The sequence below is a fragment of the Phyllobates terribilis genome, unplaced genomic scaffold (assembly GCF_046119375.1).
Source record: "Phyllobates terribilis strain yellow unplaced genomic scaffold, ASM4611937v1 Scaffold_7__3_contigs__length_470593459, whole genome shotgun sequence".
Taxonomy (NCBI): domain Eukaryota; kingdom Metazoa; phylum Chordata; class Amphibia; order Anura; family Dendrobatidae; genus Phyllobates; species Phyllobates terribilis.
The window spans coordinates 468,941,165-468,960,107 of NW_027362767.1; the positions used below are offsets into that span (position 1 = coordinate 468,941,165).

Consider the following 18,943-nt stretch of genomic DNA (forward strand, 5'->3'; position numbering starts at 1 on the left):
CGGACTGGACCGGGGTCTGGTATATACAGAGTCTCCATACAATATGGATTACATGTTACAGTATGGAGGAGAGGGTCAGGCTCAGGGTTGGATTCTTACTGACTGGTAAGGACGGACTGGACCGGGGTCTGGTATATACAGAGTCTCCATACAATATGGATTACATGTTACAGTATGGAGGAGAGGGTCAGGCTCAGGGTTGGATTCTTACTGACTTGTAAGGACGGACTGGACCGGGGTCCGGTATATACAGAGTCTCCATACAATATGGATTACATGTTACAGTATGGAGGAGAGGGTCAGGCTCAGGGTTGGATTCTTACTGACTGGTAAGGACGGACTGGACCGGGGTCTGGTATATACAGAGTCTCCATACAATATGGATTACATGTTACAGTATGGAGGAGAGGGTCAGGCTCAGGGTTGGATTCTTACTGACTGGTAAGGACGGACTGGACCAGGGTCCGGTATATACAGAGTCTCCATACAATATGGATTACATGTTACAGTATGGAGGAGAGGGTCAGGCTCAGGGTTGGATTCTTACTGACTGGTAAGGACGGACTGGACCGGGGTCCGGTATATACAGAGTCTCCATACAATATGGATTACATGTTACAGTGTGGAGGAGAGGGTCAGGCTCAGGGTTGGATTCTTACTGACTGGTAAGGACGGACTGGACCGGGGTCTGGTATATACAGAGTCTCCATACAATATGGATTACATGTTACAGTATGGAGGAGAGGGTCAGGCTCAGGGTTGGATTCTTACTGACTGGTAAGGACGGACTGGACCGGGGTCTGGTATATACAGAGTCTCCATACAATATGGATTACATGTTACAGTATGGAGGAGAGGGTCAGGCTCAGGGTTGGATTCTTACTGACTGGTAAGGACGGACTGGACCGGGGTCCGGTATATACAGAGTCTCCATACAATATGGATTACATGTTACAGTATGGAGGAGAGGGTCAGGCTCAGGGTTGGATTCTTACTGACTGGTAAGGACGGACTGGACCGGGGTCCGGTATATACAGAGTCTCCATACAATATGGATTACATGTTACAGTATGGAGGAGAGGGTCAGGCTCAGGGTTGGATTCTTACTGACTGGTAAGGACGGACTGGACCAGGGTCCGGTATATACAGAGTCTCCATACAATATGGATTACATGTTACAGTATGGAGGAGAGGGTCAGGCTCAGGGTTGGATTCTTATTGACTGGTAAGGACGGACTGGACCGGGGTCCGGTATATACAGAGTCTCCATACAATATGGATTACATGTTACAGTATGGAGGAGAGAGTCAGGCTCAGGGTTGGATTCTTACTGACTGGTAAGGACGGACTGGACCGGGGTCCGGTATATACAGAGTCTCCATACAAAATGGATTACATGTTACAGTATGGAGGAGAGGGTCAGGCTCAGGGTTGGATTCTTACTGACTGGTAAGGACGGACTGGACCGGGGTCCGGTATATACAGAGTCTCCATACAAAATGGATTACATGTTACAGTATGGAGGAGAGGGTCAGGCTCAGGGTTGGATTCTTACTGACTGGTAAGGACGGACTGGACCGGGGTCCGGTATATACAGAGTCTCCATGCAATATGGATTACATGTTACAGTATGGAGGAGAGGGTCAGGCTCAGGGTTGGATTCTTACTGACTGGTAAGGACGGACTGGACCGGGGTCCGGTATATACAGAGTCTCCATACAATATGGATTACATGTTACAGTATGGAGGAGAGGGTCAGGCTCAGGGTTGGATTCTTACTGACTGGTAAGGACGGACTGGACCAGGGTCCGGTATATACAGAGTCTCCATACACTATGGATAACATGTTACAGTATGGAGGAGAGGGTCAGGCTCAGGGTTGGATTCTTACTGACTTGTAAGGACGGACTGGACCGGGGTCCGGTATATACAGAGTCTCCATACAATATGGATTACATGTTACAGTATGGAGGAGAGGGTCAGGCTCAGGGTTGGATTCTTACTGACTGGTAAGGACGGACTGGACCGGGGTCCGGTATATACAGAGTCTCCATACAATATGGATTACATGTTACAGTATGGAGGAGAGGGTCAGGCTCAGGGTTGGATTCTTACTGACTAGTAAGGACGGACTGGACCGGGGTCCGGTATATACAGAGCCTCCATACAATATGGATTACATGTTACAGTATGGAGGAGAGGGTCAGGCTCAGGGTTGGATTCTTACTGACTGGTAAGGACGGACTGGACCGGGGTCCGGTATATACAGAGTCTCCATACAATATGGATTACATGTTACAGTATGGAGGAGAGGGTCAGGCTCAGGATCAGTTTATTAGATAAAGTTTAAAAGTGGAGAATTAAAATGAGATAAAATGAGCAGTAATTGTATGGGCTCGAAGTCTGAATTGAAATCCAGTTGGTCCAAATAATTAGTGAAGTGTACACCAATTTAGTATGGTGGTGGTCTTCCCCTGTAGGGAACAGAAAAAGGGGGGACGAATTAGTATGAGAAAATGTAACCCTATAGAGAGTGTGCGTAGGTATTTAGGTACCTGGATGTCTGATATTTCTGATATGTACAGGCGGCAGGGTCGTCCACACTTGCTAGTTGGAATAAATTAGGATTATTGATAAAATAAACGGGGAGGGTGGTCTTTCGATTAGAGTATATTATAATTACCGGTCTCCAGGATGGGGCTGTAGTTGTAGTTAGTGTCTTGTTCATGAAAATTGTAAGCAGGAGATGGAGCAAATGCCGTGGTGGTCCCTGCTGCGAGCCCAGGTGGATGAAAATAGGCCGATATAGTGACCACCTGGTCCGGTGCGGTGTGTGCAGCCAATAGGAAATACCTGCTGCAATCTGAGAGTTGAACGGCAGCACACACACCTTACCGGACCAGGTCGTCACTATTTCTGCCTTAAAGGGAAAGGGAATGTGTTGTCAGAAAATGTCCAATTGATTAAATTTGTTTTTTGTGTTAAATGTATTTTTAACTTTTTTTCCGGTAATTATTCATATCACAATCATTAAAAATAATATTAGAAATGTAGTGTTTCTCACACTGGCTCTTGGGCCTTTTTAAAGGAAATCTGTCACCAAGATTTTGCTACCTAATCTCAGAGCAGCATAATGTAGAGATGTAGGGAAAGAGACCCTGATTCCAGCCATGTATCACTTGTTTACTGGGTGCAGCAGTTGTGGCACAGAGTTTTCTCTGCTCTAGATGTGACAGAGCTCAGAAAGCTGCCCGCACCCACCGCACCGATCAGCAGCACTGTATATACATTGTATACTGACAGTGAGCTGCTCATCAGTGCTGGGGTCCTTATGGACAGCTAGTCTGGCAGTGATAATCTCCTGCTGATAAAGCACTGATTGTATGGAATCAACAGCACACAGCCTCATAATTAACACATGGCTGAATTCCGTGTCTCAGCCCCCACCCCATGCTGCCCTCACACTACATGGCATGAACCTGCTGACAGATTCATTCCTATTGTGAATGGTGGATCCTGTGTTATCTGTATATAGAGGTGTTATCAGTCATTGTACAGGAGGAGGAGGTGAGCTGTGATATCACCTATTGTGAATGGTGGATCCTGTGTTATCTGTATATAGAGGTGTTATCAGTCATTGTACAGGAGGAGGAGGAGGTGAGCTGTGATATCATCTATTGTGAATGGTGGATCCTGTGTTATCAGTCATTGTACAGGAGGAGGTGAGCTGTGATATCATCTATTGTGAATGGTGGATCCTGTGTTATCAGTCATTGTACAAGAGGAGGAGAAGGTGAGCTGTGACATCACCTATTGTGAATGGTGGATCCTGTGTTATCAGTCATTGTACAGGAGGAGGTGAGCTGTGATATCATCTATTGTGAATGGTGGATCCTGTGTTATCAGTCATTGTACAGGAGGAGGAGGAGGTGAGCTGTGATATCATCTATTGTGAATGGTGGATCCTGTGTTATCAGTGATTGTACAGGAGGAGGAGGAGGTGAGCTGTGATATCATCTATTGTGAATGGTGGATCCTGTGTTATCAATCATTGTACAGGAGGAGGAGAAGGTGAGCTGTGACATCACCTATTGTGAATGGTGGATCCTGTGTTATCAGTCATTGTACAGGAGGAGGTAAGCTGTGATATCATCTATTGTGAATGGTGGATCCTGTGTTATCAGTCATTGTACAGGAGGAGGAGGAGGTGAGCTGTGATATCATCTATTGTGAATGGTGGATCCTGTGTTATCAGCTGTATATAGAGGTGTTACCTCTCATTGTAATCAGGGCCAGTTTTAGACAAAGTAGGACCCTAAATGCTTCTATATTGCACATTACACAGAAGAATTTCGGTTGCATTTACTTGCGCTGAGTTCAGACCATTAAACGAGCGCGATTCACAATATTGAAGTTGCTCGGCGCTTGTTTTCCAGTCTCTTTGCTGATGGCACAGAACAATCACCAGTAGATCAATCTGTCCCCAAACACATCGTGTTCTCGGCAGCACATCTGCAGTTTACACCCGACGATGTGCTGCCTAGAACCAGAATTTTTGTTCTGCCATAAACCATCCAATCATCCAATGAATGAGCAGCGTTTTGCTGACATGTTTATGTGGCACCCCAGGGGTCTGGTCTCCACAGTAATAGCAATGTTATGTCTGAGAGCAGGTGGGAGGTCTCTTGGTCAGGAATCCTATGCATGCCACACCTCCTGCCCAGTCCTGGGAGGGGAAGAACTTCCCCTATATAAAACTGGGGCTGAGGCAGGGTTAGGAGAAGAGAAGAGAAGAGTAGAGTAGAAGAAGAGGAGCAGCATAGGAAAGAAAGATCAGGAGCTCAGTGGGAGCAGTGCTAAAAGGAATCAGGGGCTGGCAGCTGAAGAGCTCACCCTGATTGAAGAGTTACTACCGGACCCGGAGTCCGAGGCTGTGGGGATTAACCCAGACCCAGCAGCAGAAACCGCCCGGCAGGGGATTGCAGGTCCTCTGGCCAAGAAACCCGAAGGCACGGTCACACGCGTGGGACCAGCACCGCCGTCGTGGAGCGGAAGCCACTAGAAGGCCCCGAGTCACCGGCCATATGGGTGAGCACCACACGGTACACTCAGGGACGTGGGCTACCTTTACCCGCCTCTAGCAAGGAAGCCAGAAGAGTACAATTAGTTGGGGAGGCCTACAACTCTGCCTGGCCAAGGGGGATCCCATCTGCTCAAGGACTGACCAGGCCCCGACCGCTAGCCAGTACTCCGGGAGGGTCTATCTTTGTCACCAGTAAAGACCCTGAACTACACCGCATCGTCTCTGAGTGGTTCCTACTACCCCCATCATCCACGTCGGCTGCCCTGAGGCCATACCCCTCCCGTTGGGGGTTATACCATCCACGCTGCACCATCCTTCCACCGGCCTCAGCGGTCTGCCCTGCAGCGGCAGCTCCATAGCTGCATTCAACGGGTGGCGTAGTCGTCCTACATCTACTGCTAATACTCAGCCACACAGTTGGACTCCCTGGGCACGGACCGGGTCACCGCCACGAGACTACTACCCCTATCAGATCCGGCTCCGGGTAGGCTCCCGCGTGCGCAACGCTACTCAGCACAGGCCCAGGGGCGCGTCAGCTTTTGGCGTAGTCGGCAGGATTTCGTGCCCGCAACCGCCGGGTACTGCGTGCCTGAAAAAGAGACTTTTAAACTAACCTGTGGTGAAGATTCCCGCCATCCGGCGCCATCTTCAGCCTTCTTCCCGCAATCCGCGAAGATTCCCGCCATCCGTGAAGTTTTCCCGCCATCCGGCGCCATTTTCAGCCTTCTTCCCGCCTTCCGTGGAGTATTCACACCGTGTAAGGAGTAAGCAATCCGCTACGTTCAACCCGTTACCTCATTACAACTGGGCGGAGACGCAAGACAGTGACCCTGCCGTCCGACTGGTAAAGGAGATGCTGACTCGGCCAGATGCACGCCTTGACCCAGACGTTCCGGAGGAAGCCAAGCAACTGTGGGCTGAGAAGAGTCGACTGTTCCTTTACAAGGGGAAGTTGTGCCGCAGAATGGTTAACTCCCGGACGCATGAACTAATCTGGCAAGTAGTGGTGCCAAGAAGAGACGCAGCTATGGTGATGGAGGCATACCACGACGGAGCTGGGCACTTCGGATGGAAGAAGCTGGAGTTTCTGCTGCGCGGGCGGTTCCATTGGGTAGGCATGAGAGGGACCATCGAGAGGTGGTGCAGAGACTGTGGCCCATGCAACCTAAGAAGGAGGGACCGTGCCAGCCAGAAGACTCCCCTGCGGTCCATCATCACCAGACAGCCGTTGGAACTGGTAGCCTTGGATCATGTAAAGCTGACCCCAAGCAGAAGTGGCTACGTCTACGCATTAACCATCGTGGATCACTACTCCCGGTTCTTGGTTGTCGTCCCCGTCAAGGATTTAACGGCTCACACAGCAGCTAGAGCCTTCCAGCAGCACTTCTGCCGTCCGCATGGATACCCGGAGCAGGTGCTGACGGAGCAGGGGCCTGCCTTTGAAGCGGAGGTCTTCCAGGAGTTCTGCACCCTGTATGGATGCCGGAAGATTAGAACAACACCCTATCACCCGCAAACTAATGGACTTTGTGAGAAAATGAACCATGTGGTGATAGATCTCCTGAAAACATTGCCCCTGGAGGAACGCAGTCTGTGGCCTGAAAAGCTGCCCGACCTGGTGGACCTATACAACCACATCCCTGTAGGTTCCACCAACTGTACCCCGGCTTACCTGATGAGGGCAAGACCTGGTAAGCTTCCTGTTGATCTGGAGATGGGAGTCCTGACACCCGAGGACACTTCACCAGAAGCAGACTGGGACACAGTGAGGCAGCAGCAGTACCGGAAAGTACAGGAGAGCGTGGAGCGAAGTCTCTGTCAAGCTAGGGAAAGACAAGAGAAAACTTACAACCAGTATGCTCCCGCTGTTCCCCTGGTGCCCGGAGAGCAGGTCTTGAAGAGGAAAAGACGGCTCCACAAGTTGGACGACCAATGGGAGAAGGACCCGTACACCGTACTGCCCTCAAGCCACGACAACCCAAAGATCTGTACAATCAGTAAAGACGGAGGGGAAACCACAGCCATTGTATCCCGGGATCACCTAAAGAAGTGTCCCGAACAGCTACGGAACCCTGAAGAGGAACAAGAGGACCCTCGACCCGTAGAGGAAAGGGAAGATATGGTTAGTACTGTGCTCGGAGACTTCCCTCGGTCTTGGACTCAAGTCAATGGTGCTGTTGTGGTACCCGTCCTCACGTTCCTCCAACCAGCATCCCAAGTGCCTACGGAGACACAGGTAGAACTGGAAGAACAGCCGGTCCAGGAGGCAGAAGACCCTACACAAGCAGACCCGGAGAATCAACCCTCTGCTTATAGTGAGCCTGCCATACCCCTAGTGAGCCAAAGAGTCCGTAGACGGCTGCCCAGTTTACCCTTGACAGCTCCTATACCCTGTAGCTCAGGACCAGTGAGTCAGCTCCGTAGGTCCACTAGGGTCACTAGAGGCCAGTTGCCCATACGTTGGAGGATCTAAGTGTTTAGATTGTTTATTAATGTTTACCTGTCTATTGTTGCTTGTGTATAATTTTGTGTTTCTAGTTATTTATAGGAGTCTTTGGTGGATTTACCGGGAATCCTTTGTGTATATAGTTGGAGCGTAACCCAGGACGGACTGAAAGACTGTTAAGGACTCGGGGCAGGACAGACCCCTACCTGGTTACGTCTCCCTGTTTTTGGTGAAATGGACACCCTTGTTTTCTTGAAAAACTGCACCCGGTTGCGGACACGCCGTGACCATCCTAATGATTTTCTTTATTGCGTTGTTTCTGTTTGTAATTTGTTATGTTTACAAAAGTATGTTTAGTCCCGGAGTACTAAAATTCACTAGGGGGGAATGTGGCACCCCAGGGGTCTGGTCTCCACAGTAATAGCAATGTTATGTCTGAGAGCAGGTGGGAGGTCTCTTGGTCAGGAATCCTATGCATGCCACACCTCCTGCCCAGTCCTGGGAGGGGAAGAACTTCCCCTATATAAAACTGGGGCTGAGGCAGGGTTAGGAGAAGAGAAGAGAAGAGTAGAGTAGAAGAAGAGAAGCAGCATAGGAAAGAAAGATCAGGAGCTCTGTGGGAGCAGGCTAAAAGGAATCAGGGGCTGGCAGCTGAAGAGCTCGCCCTGATTGAAGAGTTACTACCGGACCCGGAGTCCGAGGCTGTGGGGATTAACCCAGACCCAGCAGCAGAAACCGCCCGGCAGGGGATTGCAGGTCCTCTGGCCAAGAAACCCGAAGGCACGGTCACACGCGTGGGACCAGCACCGCCGTCGTGGAGCGGAAGCCACTAGAAGGCCCCGAGTCACCGGCCATACGGGTGAGCACCACATTTTATTAGGGTTGGTAGCACCTCTCTTGTGACAATATTTGTTTAAGCTACCTCTGCTATGGGTGATAATTTGCATACAGACAGATGGTAGATTGTCATCTCTTCTCATCTGACAAATACTATACGGGAGGGGTGAAAGGGGAAGAAATTATTAATTTTTCAGACAAAATTTGTAAAATATATATATATATACAGTACTGACCAAAAGTTTGGACACACCTTCTCATTTAAAGATTTTTCTGTATTTTCATGACTATGAAAATTGTACATTCACACTGAAGGCATCAAAACTATGAATTAACACATGTGGAATTATATACTTAACAAAAAAGTGTGAAACAACTGAAAATATGTCTTATATTCTACGTTCTTCAAAGTAGCCACCTTTTGCTTTGATGACTGCTTTGCACACTCTTGGCATTCTCTTGATGAGCTTCAAGAGGTAGTCACCGGAAATGGTCTTCCAACAATCTTGAAGGAGTTCCCAGAGATGCTTAGCACTTGTTGGACATTTTGCCTTCACTCTGGGGTCCAGCTCACCTCAGACCATCTCGATTGGGTTCAGGTCTGGTGACTGTGGAGGCCAGGTCATCTGGCGTAGCACCCCATCACTCTCCTTCTTGTTCAAATAGCCCTTACACAGCCTCAAGGTGTGTTTGGGGTCATTGTCCTGTTGAAAAATAAATGATGGTCCAACTAAATGCAAACCGGATGGTATAGGGTACCGCTGCAAGATGCTGTGGTAGCCATGCTGGTTCAGTATGCCTTCAATTTTGAATAAATCCCCAACAGTGTCACCAGCAAAGCACACCCACACCATCACACCTCCTCCTCCTCCATGCTTCACGGTGGGAACCAGGCACGTAGAGTCCATCCGTTCACCTTTTCTGCGTTGCACAAAGACACGGTGGTTGGAACCAAAGATCTCAAATTTGGACTCATCAGACCAAAGCACAGATTTCCACTGGTCTAATGTCCATTCCTTGTGTTCTTTAGCCCAAACAAGTCTCTTCTGCTTGTTGCCTGTCCTTAGCAGTGGTTTCCTAGCAGCTATTTTACCATGAAGGCCTGCTGCACAAAGTCTCCTCTTAACAGTTGTTGTAGAGATGTGTCTGCTGCTAGAACTCTGCGTGGCATTGACCTGGTCTCTAATCTGAGCTGCTGTTAACCTGCGATTTCTGAGGCTGGTGACTCGGATAAACTTATCCTCAGAAGCAGAGGTGACTCTTGGTCTTCCTTTCCTGGGGCGGTCCTCATGTGAGACAGTTTCTTTGTAGCGCTTGATGGTTTTTGCGACTGCACTTGGAGACACATTCAAAGTTTGCCCAATTTTTCGGACTGACTGACCTTCATTTCGTAAAGTAATGATGGCCACTCATTTTTCTTTACTTAGCTGCTTTTTTCTTGCCATAATACAAATTCTAACAGTCTATTCAGTAGGAATATCAGCTGTGTATCCACCTGACTTCTGCACAACACAACTGATGGTCCCAACCCCATTTATAAGGCAAGAAATCCCACTTATTAAACCTGATAGGGCACACCTGTGAAGTGAAAACCATTTCCGGTGACTACCTCTTGAAGCTCATCAAGAGAATGCCAAGAGTGTGCAAAGCAGTCATCAAAGCAAAAGGTGGCTACTTTGAAGAACCTAGAATATAAGACATATTTTCAGTTGTTTCACACTTTTTTGGTAAGTATATAATTCCACATGTGGTAATTCATAGTTTTGATGCCTTCAGTGTGAATGTACAATTTTCATAGTCAGGAAAATACAGAAAAATCTTTAAATGAGAAGGTGTGTCCAAACTTTTGGTCTGTACTCTGTATGTATATATATATATACACACACACATACATACAGTACAGACCAAAAGCTTGGACACACCTTCTCATTTAAAGATTTTTCTGTATTTTCATGACTATGAATATACTAATATATATATACTAGATGGTGGCCCGATTCTAACGCATCGGGTATTCTAGAATAGATATGCGGCCGACCGGGCACAAGCAGCAGAGCGGTGTTTACATTTGGCGCCAAAATCGCTGATTGGTCGAGGCCGGCAACCGCGACCAATCAGCAAAGCGGTGTTAAAATTTGGCGCCTATATCGCAGATTGGTCACGGCTGGCGGTCGCGACTAATCAGCAGAGCGGGGTTTAAATTTGGCGCCAATAATGCTGATTGGTCGCGGCCAGCGAACGCGACCCATCAGTAGAGCGGGGTTTAAATTTGGCGGCAATAATGCTGATTGTTTGCGGCCGACGGTCGAGACCAATCAGCAGAGCGGTATTTTAATTTGGCGCCAATAATGGTGATTGGTCACGGCCACGACCAATCAGCAGAGCGGTGTTTAAATTTGTCGTCAATAATGCTGGTTATTCGTGACCGGTAACCGCGACCAATGAGCAGAGTGGTGTTTAAATATCGCGCCAATATCGCTGATTGGTCGCGGCCGGCCACCGCGACCAATCAGCGAAGCGGTGTTTAAATTTGGCGCCAATATCGCTGATTGGTCACGGCCGGTGGTTGCGACTAATCAGCAGAGCGGTGTTTAAATTTGGCACCAAAATTGCTGATTGGTCGCGGCCGGCCCCCGCGACCAATCAGCAGAGCGGGGTTTAAATTTGGCACCAAAATTGCTGATTGGTCGCGGCCGGCCACCGCGACCAATCAGCAGAGCAGGGTTTACATTTGGCGCCAAAATCGCTGATTGGTCATGCCCGGCGGTCGCGACCAATTAGCAGAACATTGTTTAAATTTGGCGCCAATCTCGCTGATTAGTCGCGTCTGCCGTCCGCGACCAATCAGCAGAGCATTGTTTAAATTTTGCGCCAAAATCGCTGATTGGTCGCGGCTGGCGGTAGCGACCAATCAGCAGAGCGGTGTTTCAATTTGCCACCAAAATCGCTGATTGGTCGGGGCCGGCCACCGCGACCAATCAGCGTCGTATTAGTGAGGACCAGGGAGCGGCGCTGCCTGTGCGGGTACTTCCGCTGCGAGCAGCTGGGACATGAGCGGCTGCTCGCAGCAGAAGCATCCCGACCGGCGGCGCCGCTCCTCGGTCCTCCGTTCACACTTGCCGTCGGGAGATCATAGCGCTGTTTAAATTAGGCGCCAATCTCGCTGATTGGTCGCAGTCGGCTGGCGGCCGCAACCAATCAGCAGAGCGTTGTTTAAATTTGGCGCCAATCTCACTGATTGGTCGCGGCTGCCGTCCGCGACCAATCAGCATAGCGTTGTTTAAATTTTGCGCCAATCTCGCTGATTGGTCGCGGCTGGCGTCCGCGACCAATCAGCAGAGCGGTGTTTAAATTTGGCGCCAATCTCGCTGATTGGTCGCGTCTGGCGTCCGCGACCAATCAGCAGAGCGTTGTTTAAATTTGGCGCTAAGCGGTCGAGGTCCGGATGGGTCCGGCGGTCGAGGTCCTTCTGCTGGTACCGGCCGGGAGATGAGATGGGTCCGGTGGTCGAGGTCCTTCTGCTGGTACCGGCCGGGAGATGAACGCCTCGCGCCGGTCATCTCCCGGCTGCATCGCCGCTGAGCTCCGTCCCGCAGATGAGCCGCTAACGGCCGCCATCTTCTTTCAGAAATCCCGCGGCGCTGATTGGCCACTGCCAGACCAATGAGCGACGCGGGATTTCCAGGACAGACAGACAGACAGAAAGACAGACAGACCGGATAAGATGATTATATATATAGATATATATATATATATATATACACACACACACACCTCGGCAGGGCCAGCTCCAGGTTTTTGTGGGCCCCGGGCGAAAGAGTCTCTGTGGGCCCCTTTAACATATACCACGCTTCATGATGTACAGATACAGCAGAGAAATATATATATAGTACAAGGCCAAAGATTTCACTTCTTACATTACATGAGTGATATCTATTGTAAATTCTACAATAGTTCAGAAACCGGTGAATCGCTCCACACAGTATACTGGCCCCCATAAAATGCTCCATACAGGATACTGGCCCCCATAAAATGCTCCATACAATGCTCCATACAGGATACTGGACCCCATATTACGCTCTGTACAGAACACTGGCCCCCTTATAATGCTCCATACAGAATACTGACCCCCAAATAATTCTCCATGCAGGATACCGGCCCCCATATTACGCTCTGTACAGGATACTGGCCCCCTTATAATGCTTCATACAGAATACTGGCCCCCAAATAATTCTCCATGCAGGATACTGGCCCCCATATTACGCTCTGCACAGGATACTGGCCCCCTTACAATGCTCCATACAGAATACTGTCCCCAAAATAATGCCCCATGCAGGCTGTTCCCCCCACATAATGCCCCATGCAGACTGTTCCCCTCACATAATGCCCCATGCAGGATGTCACCTCTCCCCTCCCTTATAATGCCCCATGCAGGATGTCACCCCCTTATAATGCCCCATGCAGGATGTCACCCCACCCCTTATAATGCCCCATGCAGGATGTCACCCCACCCCTTATAATGCCCCATGCAGGCTGTTCCCCCCACATAATGCCCCATGCAGGATGTCATCCCCTCTTATAATGCCCCATGCAGGATGTCACCCCCCCTATAATGCCCCATGCAGGATGTCACCCCCCTTATAATGCCCCATGCAGGATGTCACCCCCCTTATAATGTCCCATGCAGGATGTCACCCCCCCTTATAATTCCCCATGCAGGATGTCACCCCCCCATATAATGCCCCATGCAGGATGTCTTCCCTCATTTAATGCCCCATGCAGGATGTCGCCCCTCATATAATGCCCCATGCAGGATGTCACCCCTCATATAATGCTACATGCAGGATGTCACCCCTCATATAATGCTACATGCAGGATGTCACCTTTCCCCTTATATAATGCCCCATGCAGGATGTCACCCCCTCTTATAATGCCCCATGCAGGATGTCACCCCCCCATATAATGCCCCATGCGGGATGTCACCTCTCCCCCCCATATAATGCGCCATGCATGATGTCACCCCCTCTTATAATGCCCCATGCAGGATGTCACCCCCCTTATAATGCCCCATGCAGGATGTCATCTCTCCCCCCTTTATAATGCCCCACACCTCCATATATTAAAAACAAAAAAACAAATACTCACCTCACTTCTCACCTGCTGCCGCTGCTCCAGAGTCCTCACCCGCGCCGGCGTCTTCCCACTCTGCGCTGCCTGTGACGGCTCAGGAGAGAGCACGGTATAAAGACGTCACCACACCCTCTGACCTGAGACGTCACAGTGCAGCAGCCGCGGAAGAGACCGGAGCTGCTGCGGAGGCACAGGAAGAGGTACAGTAAGTATTGTAGTATTGTGCCGGGGCACTGAGCAAGCGGGGGGGAGCGGGCGCTGGCACCGCACCTCTCACGGGTCTCATAGCACGCAGGAGTCCCCGACAGTGAGTGGGCCCCTCCGCCTACTCAGGGCCCCGGGACTTGCCCAAGTGTGCCGGGTGCTGACGCCGGCCCTGCACCTCGGTATGGTCACTCACTGCCAATTCCACAATAACCCGAGAAAGATTAGTAGCTGCCACCCCCAATCGTTTATACCGACCAATTGGGCACTGGTTTCGGGTAGCATATGGCTTCGGGGTGCGGCTTACAGAACAAAATTAACAGAACTATTAAATAGTAATGAGCGAGCACTAAAATGCTCGGGTGCTCGTTGCTCGGGTCGAGCAAACTTGAATGCTCGAATGCTCGGTCCGAGTAACGAGCCCAATGTAAGTCTATGGGAAACTCGAGCATATTTCTGGCGGCTCCCCCCGGTGGTCTGCAGAGGGCCCAAAAATTGCCAAAATCGATGGGAATAGTGCTCAAATGACATGGGAGCAGCCTGGGGAAGACCCCTGGAAGCATTATTGACTCCCAGGTCACTGCTGTTAACAACGTTGTCAGAGTATTACGCCACTTTTACGGATTCACAATAAAACACACAAAAACAAAACCAAAATGGATTTTCCTGGGAAATATGTTAAGGAATTTCCTTTCCAGGGTAATGACTTGTATATAAAGCAAAATAAATAACCAAAAACAAAAATGCTCCTCCACACTTTGGGCTATGTTCACACGTAGTGTTTTTGATGCATTTTTGCACGTTTGCATTGCTTTCAACGGTGAATAATTAATTCACCGGTAAATGTAATTTTAACATTTTACTACCTTATCTGGCCATGTGGTGTGTGACACATCAGCAGACACATCCTGTTTCATTTATGAAGGAAGGAGCCTATTTTTACAAAGCCATCAGGCGGCCCTTACTATTGTTTTGAGGGCCATCAGCCGGCTATGTTTTGTTGTTCCCATTATTAAGGAGTGGGTCTCTTATACTGGTAATGCCCATGCACTAAGTGCATGGGCTAAAAAGCATTTAATCCTGGGGGGTATACGTAAACATACTGTATAACATATAATGTTGGAGATGGGCCTCTAAAAAAAAAAAATTCCTACGGGCATCATAATCACCCTTAAAAAAATGATGTGTTTGTTGCATCACAGTCACCCTGGTGATGTGGTGGTGGATGAGGAGAAGGAGAAGGAGGAGAACAACAAAAAATAGACAAAATCAGGAAGAGTATACCTATGTGTGGGTGTGAAGAGGTGCATGGGAATAGACCCCCCCCCCCAAAAAAAAGACACTGGATTTGAGTTTATGTTACGCTGCTATCATTCGGTGGTGTTGAGAAGTCTGGCCCAATCCAGCCCTTGTTCATTTTTATAAGAGTCAGCCTGTCAGCATTTTCAGTGGACAGGCGGATGCGATTATCAGTTATAATACCCCCGGTGGCACTAAAAACCCGCTCTGATAAAACGCTAGCGGCAGGGCAGGCCAGGACCTCCAAGTTGTAGAGAGGTAGTTCATGCCGTGTGTCCAGCTTGGATACCCAATAGTTATAAGGCACAGAGGAATCACAGAGGGCATTGGTACTGTCGGCAAGGTACTCCAGCATCTTCCAAAACTTTTTCCTCCTTGTCAGAGTAACCTGCACATCAGAGCCTGGGCCCTGGGAGGGTCCGAGAAAACTGTCCCACACCTTTGACAGTGTTCCCCTGACTCTACATCGTATTTGTGTCTCTCGCCTGTACTCCTTGGTTGTCCAAGGATCAGTGACCTCTGCCGTCAGCATTTTCAGATGGGAATTTTTTTAATAATTCCTCAACAAGGGCCTTCTCGTACTGCAAAATTTTATTGAACCTCTCTGTCACGGGAAGGAAAGATAGAAAGTTCTCCTTGTAACAGGGTGTCTAGAAGTGTGACCAGCCAGTAATTACTGTCGGCCAAAATGTTTACAACACGAGGGTCACAGGAAAGGCAGAGGAACATAAAGTCAGCCATGTGTGCCAGACTACTAACAGGCAAGACTTCCATGTCCTGACCAAGAGGACGACTGTCCATGCTCTCCTCATCCTCCTCCTCGTTCTCCCTCTAATCAGGCCATCCACGCTGAACAGATGGTATGACTGTTGTGTGGGTAGTACCATCTGTAGTGCAGGAAAATAGCTCCTCTTCCTCCTCCTTCTCATTATTACCGTTGAGATGAGATGAGGCTGGGCTTTGTGGAATCACCCTGTATGGTTCCTTGCTCCATCTCATCATGCTCTGCCTGCAATGCCTCCTCTTTAATTGTGAGTAGCGAACGTTTCAGTAGACAGAGAAGCGGGATGGTAACGCTAATTATGGCGTCATCGCCGCTCATAGGCGGATTATAATGAGGGCAATCCAGGCGACCACCCGGGGCCCCGTAGCCTGCAGGGGGCCCACGGCTCCGGGCGGGGTGTCTAATACCGGATTGCCCTCATTATATGTGCGGGCCGCGGCGGCAAATACCGGTAGCAGTGGCGGGAGGGGGGGCCCCGTACCGCTCCCCCAGCAGGGGCCGCTGCTACTTCTTCATCGGCCGGGCCAGCACTGCAGCAGTTAACTTCCCTGTGCTGGCCCGGCCGCGTCACTGCTAGGAGACACGGCCCTGTGCGCGGCCGTGTCTCCTAGCTGTGACGTCACGCAGTGCGTCCCGGCCTGCAGTGCTGCACCGGAGAAGAGAGAGAGCAGGCAGGAGGAATGGAGCCGGGGGATGGTGAGTGTGTATGTGTGTGTGTGCAGATGTGTGTGTGGGCAGGTGTGTGTGTGTGTGTGTGTGCGGGCAGGTGTGTGTGTGTGTGTGGGCAGGTGTGTGTGTGTGTGTGTGTGTGGGCAGGTGTGTGTGTGTGTGTGTGGGCAGGTGTGTGTGTGTGTGTATATGTGTGTGTGTGTGGGCAGGTGTGTGTGTGTGGGCAGGTGTGTGTGTGTGTGGGGGGGCAGGTGTGTGTGTGTGTGTGTGGGCAGGTGTGTGTGTGTGTGTATATGTGTGTGTGTGTGGGCAGGTGTGTGTGTGTGGGCAGGTGTGTGTGTGGGCAGGTGTGTGTGTGTGTGCAGATGTGTGTGTGTGTGTGGGCAGGTGTGTGTGTGGGCAGGTGTGTGTGTGTGTCTGTGTGGGCAGGTGTGTGTGTGTGTCTGTGTGGGCAGGTGTGTGTGTGTGTGTCTGTGTGGGCAGGTGTGTGTGTGTGTGTCTGTGTGGGCAGGTGTGTGTGTCTGTGTGGGCAGGTGTGTGTGTGTGTGTCTGTGTGGGCAGGTGTGTGTGTGTGGGCAGGTGTGTGTGTGGGCAGGTGTCTGTGTGGGCAGGTGTGTGTGTGTGTCTGTGTGGGCAGGTGTGTGTGTGTGTCTGTGTGGGCAGGTGTGTGTGTGTGTGTGTGTGTGGGCAGGTGTGTGTGTGTGTGGGCAGGTTAGAAAGTCTTGCCCTGTTGAACACTACACCTGACTTGAGGCCACCAACTCTTGGTTGTCCAATGTTCTTGCTTCTCTAGGGCTCTTCTCAGATATTCATTATACGAGCTCCCCAGAATACCAAAGCTAGGGTGGGTGACCGCGAGCCCTGGTGGTGGTCATAACTGCGGCCACCCAGGGGCAATACTCCATAACAACAATCCCCTGAGGTGGTGTAGGATGTAAGGACCTATTCACACTACATTCAGCGCTGCATTCAGGTCTTTACACAAGGCTTACAACTGAATCCCTGAAATTCAGGATTGTGCTGTCTGAAATGAGACATCTGAAAGCAGAGCAAATGGAGCCTAAAGATTCAGACTTTAGCATCGGTTTGCCTTTGTTCAAATCAATGGCTATGTCAAGGCCCATCTGAATGCCATTTTTCAGGGATTTAGATAGAAGCCTGGAAAGAGGAGATGAATGCATTGCAAAATTCAGTGTGAATATGCCCTTATATCTGGAGTCTTGATATTGATGCCACATGCATTTTACTTGTTTTTAACTAAAAAAAAAAATACACACACACAAATTATACACACAAATTATACACACACACACACACACACTATACATACACACAAAGATGTGTGTGTGGGCAGGTGTGTGCGTGTGTGGGCAGGTGTGTGTGTGTGTGTGTGCACATGTGTGTGTGTGTGTGTGTGTGTGGACAGGTGTGTGATGTCTGTCTGTCTGTTTGTGTGTGTGTGTGTGGGCAGATGTCATTGTGTGATGTCTGTTTGTATGTATTTTTGTGTTTCAAATGTGTTTATGCGTGTTTGTATATGTTTGTGTGTGTGCGTGACTGCATGCGGCCTCCTGCTGAGTATAGTTGGTGCCATGCGGCCTCCTGATGTCTCTGGGGGGGCGCCGTGCGGCCTCCCGCTGTGTATAGATGGCTACGTGCGGCCCCCCGCTGTGTATAGATGGCTACGTGCGGCCTCCCGCTGAGTATAGATGGCGCTGTGCGGCCTCCTGCTGTCTCTGTGGGGAGCACCGTGCGGCGTCTATACTCAGCAGGAGGCCGCACGTAGCCATCTATACACGTATACTCAGCAGGAGGCCGCACGTAGCCATCTATACGGTGCCATCTATACACAGCGGGAGGCCGCACGGCGCCATCTATACACAGCGGGAGGCCGCACGGCGCCATCTATACACTGCGGGAGTCTCAGTGCTTTGCAACAGCAGTCAATAGAATCATAGAATCATAGAATCATAGAATGGTAGAGTTGGAAGGGACCTCCTGGGTCATCTGGTCCAACCCCCTGCTCAAAGCAGGATTCACTAGATCATCTCAGACAGATGTCTGTCCAGCCTCTGTTTGAAGACGTCCATTGAAGGGGAACTCACCACCTCTCGTGGCAGCCTGTTCCACTCATTAATCACCCTAACTGTCAAAAAGTTTTTTCTAATATCTAATCTGTGTCTCCTCCCATTTAGTTTCATCCCATTGCTTCTAGTCTTTCCTTGTGCAAATGAGAATAAAGATGATCCTTCTACAATGTGACAGCCCTTGACATATTTGTAGACAGCTATTAAGTCTCCTCTCAGTCTTCTCAATAAATTCTGCTTGACTAATTCTGAGCACCATAAAGTCTGGTTCGCTTCTAACCTGCTGTCTTCATTTTCAGCTTGCTGAATTCTAGCTCATTTACTGTCATTCGAGACGATGCCTTTGCGGGTCTCTTTCACCTTGAATACCTGTAAGTGCTCCACTTAATGTCATATTTTTGATT

At 49.7% G+C, this 18,943-nt stretch overlaps 1 protein-coding gene across 1 annotated transcript in view; it reads left to right on the plus strand.

Moving 5' to 3' along the window:
* Positions 1-18,943, plus strand: part of SRPX2 (sushi repeat containing protein X-linked 2) — a 745,700-nt gene that overhangs the window by 66,947 nt on the left and 659,810 nt on the right. The window lies entirely within an intron of this gene.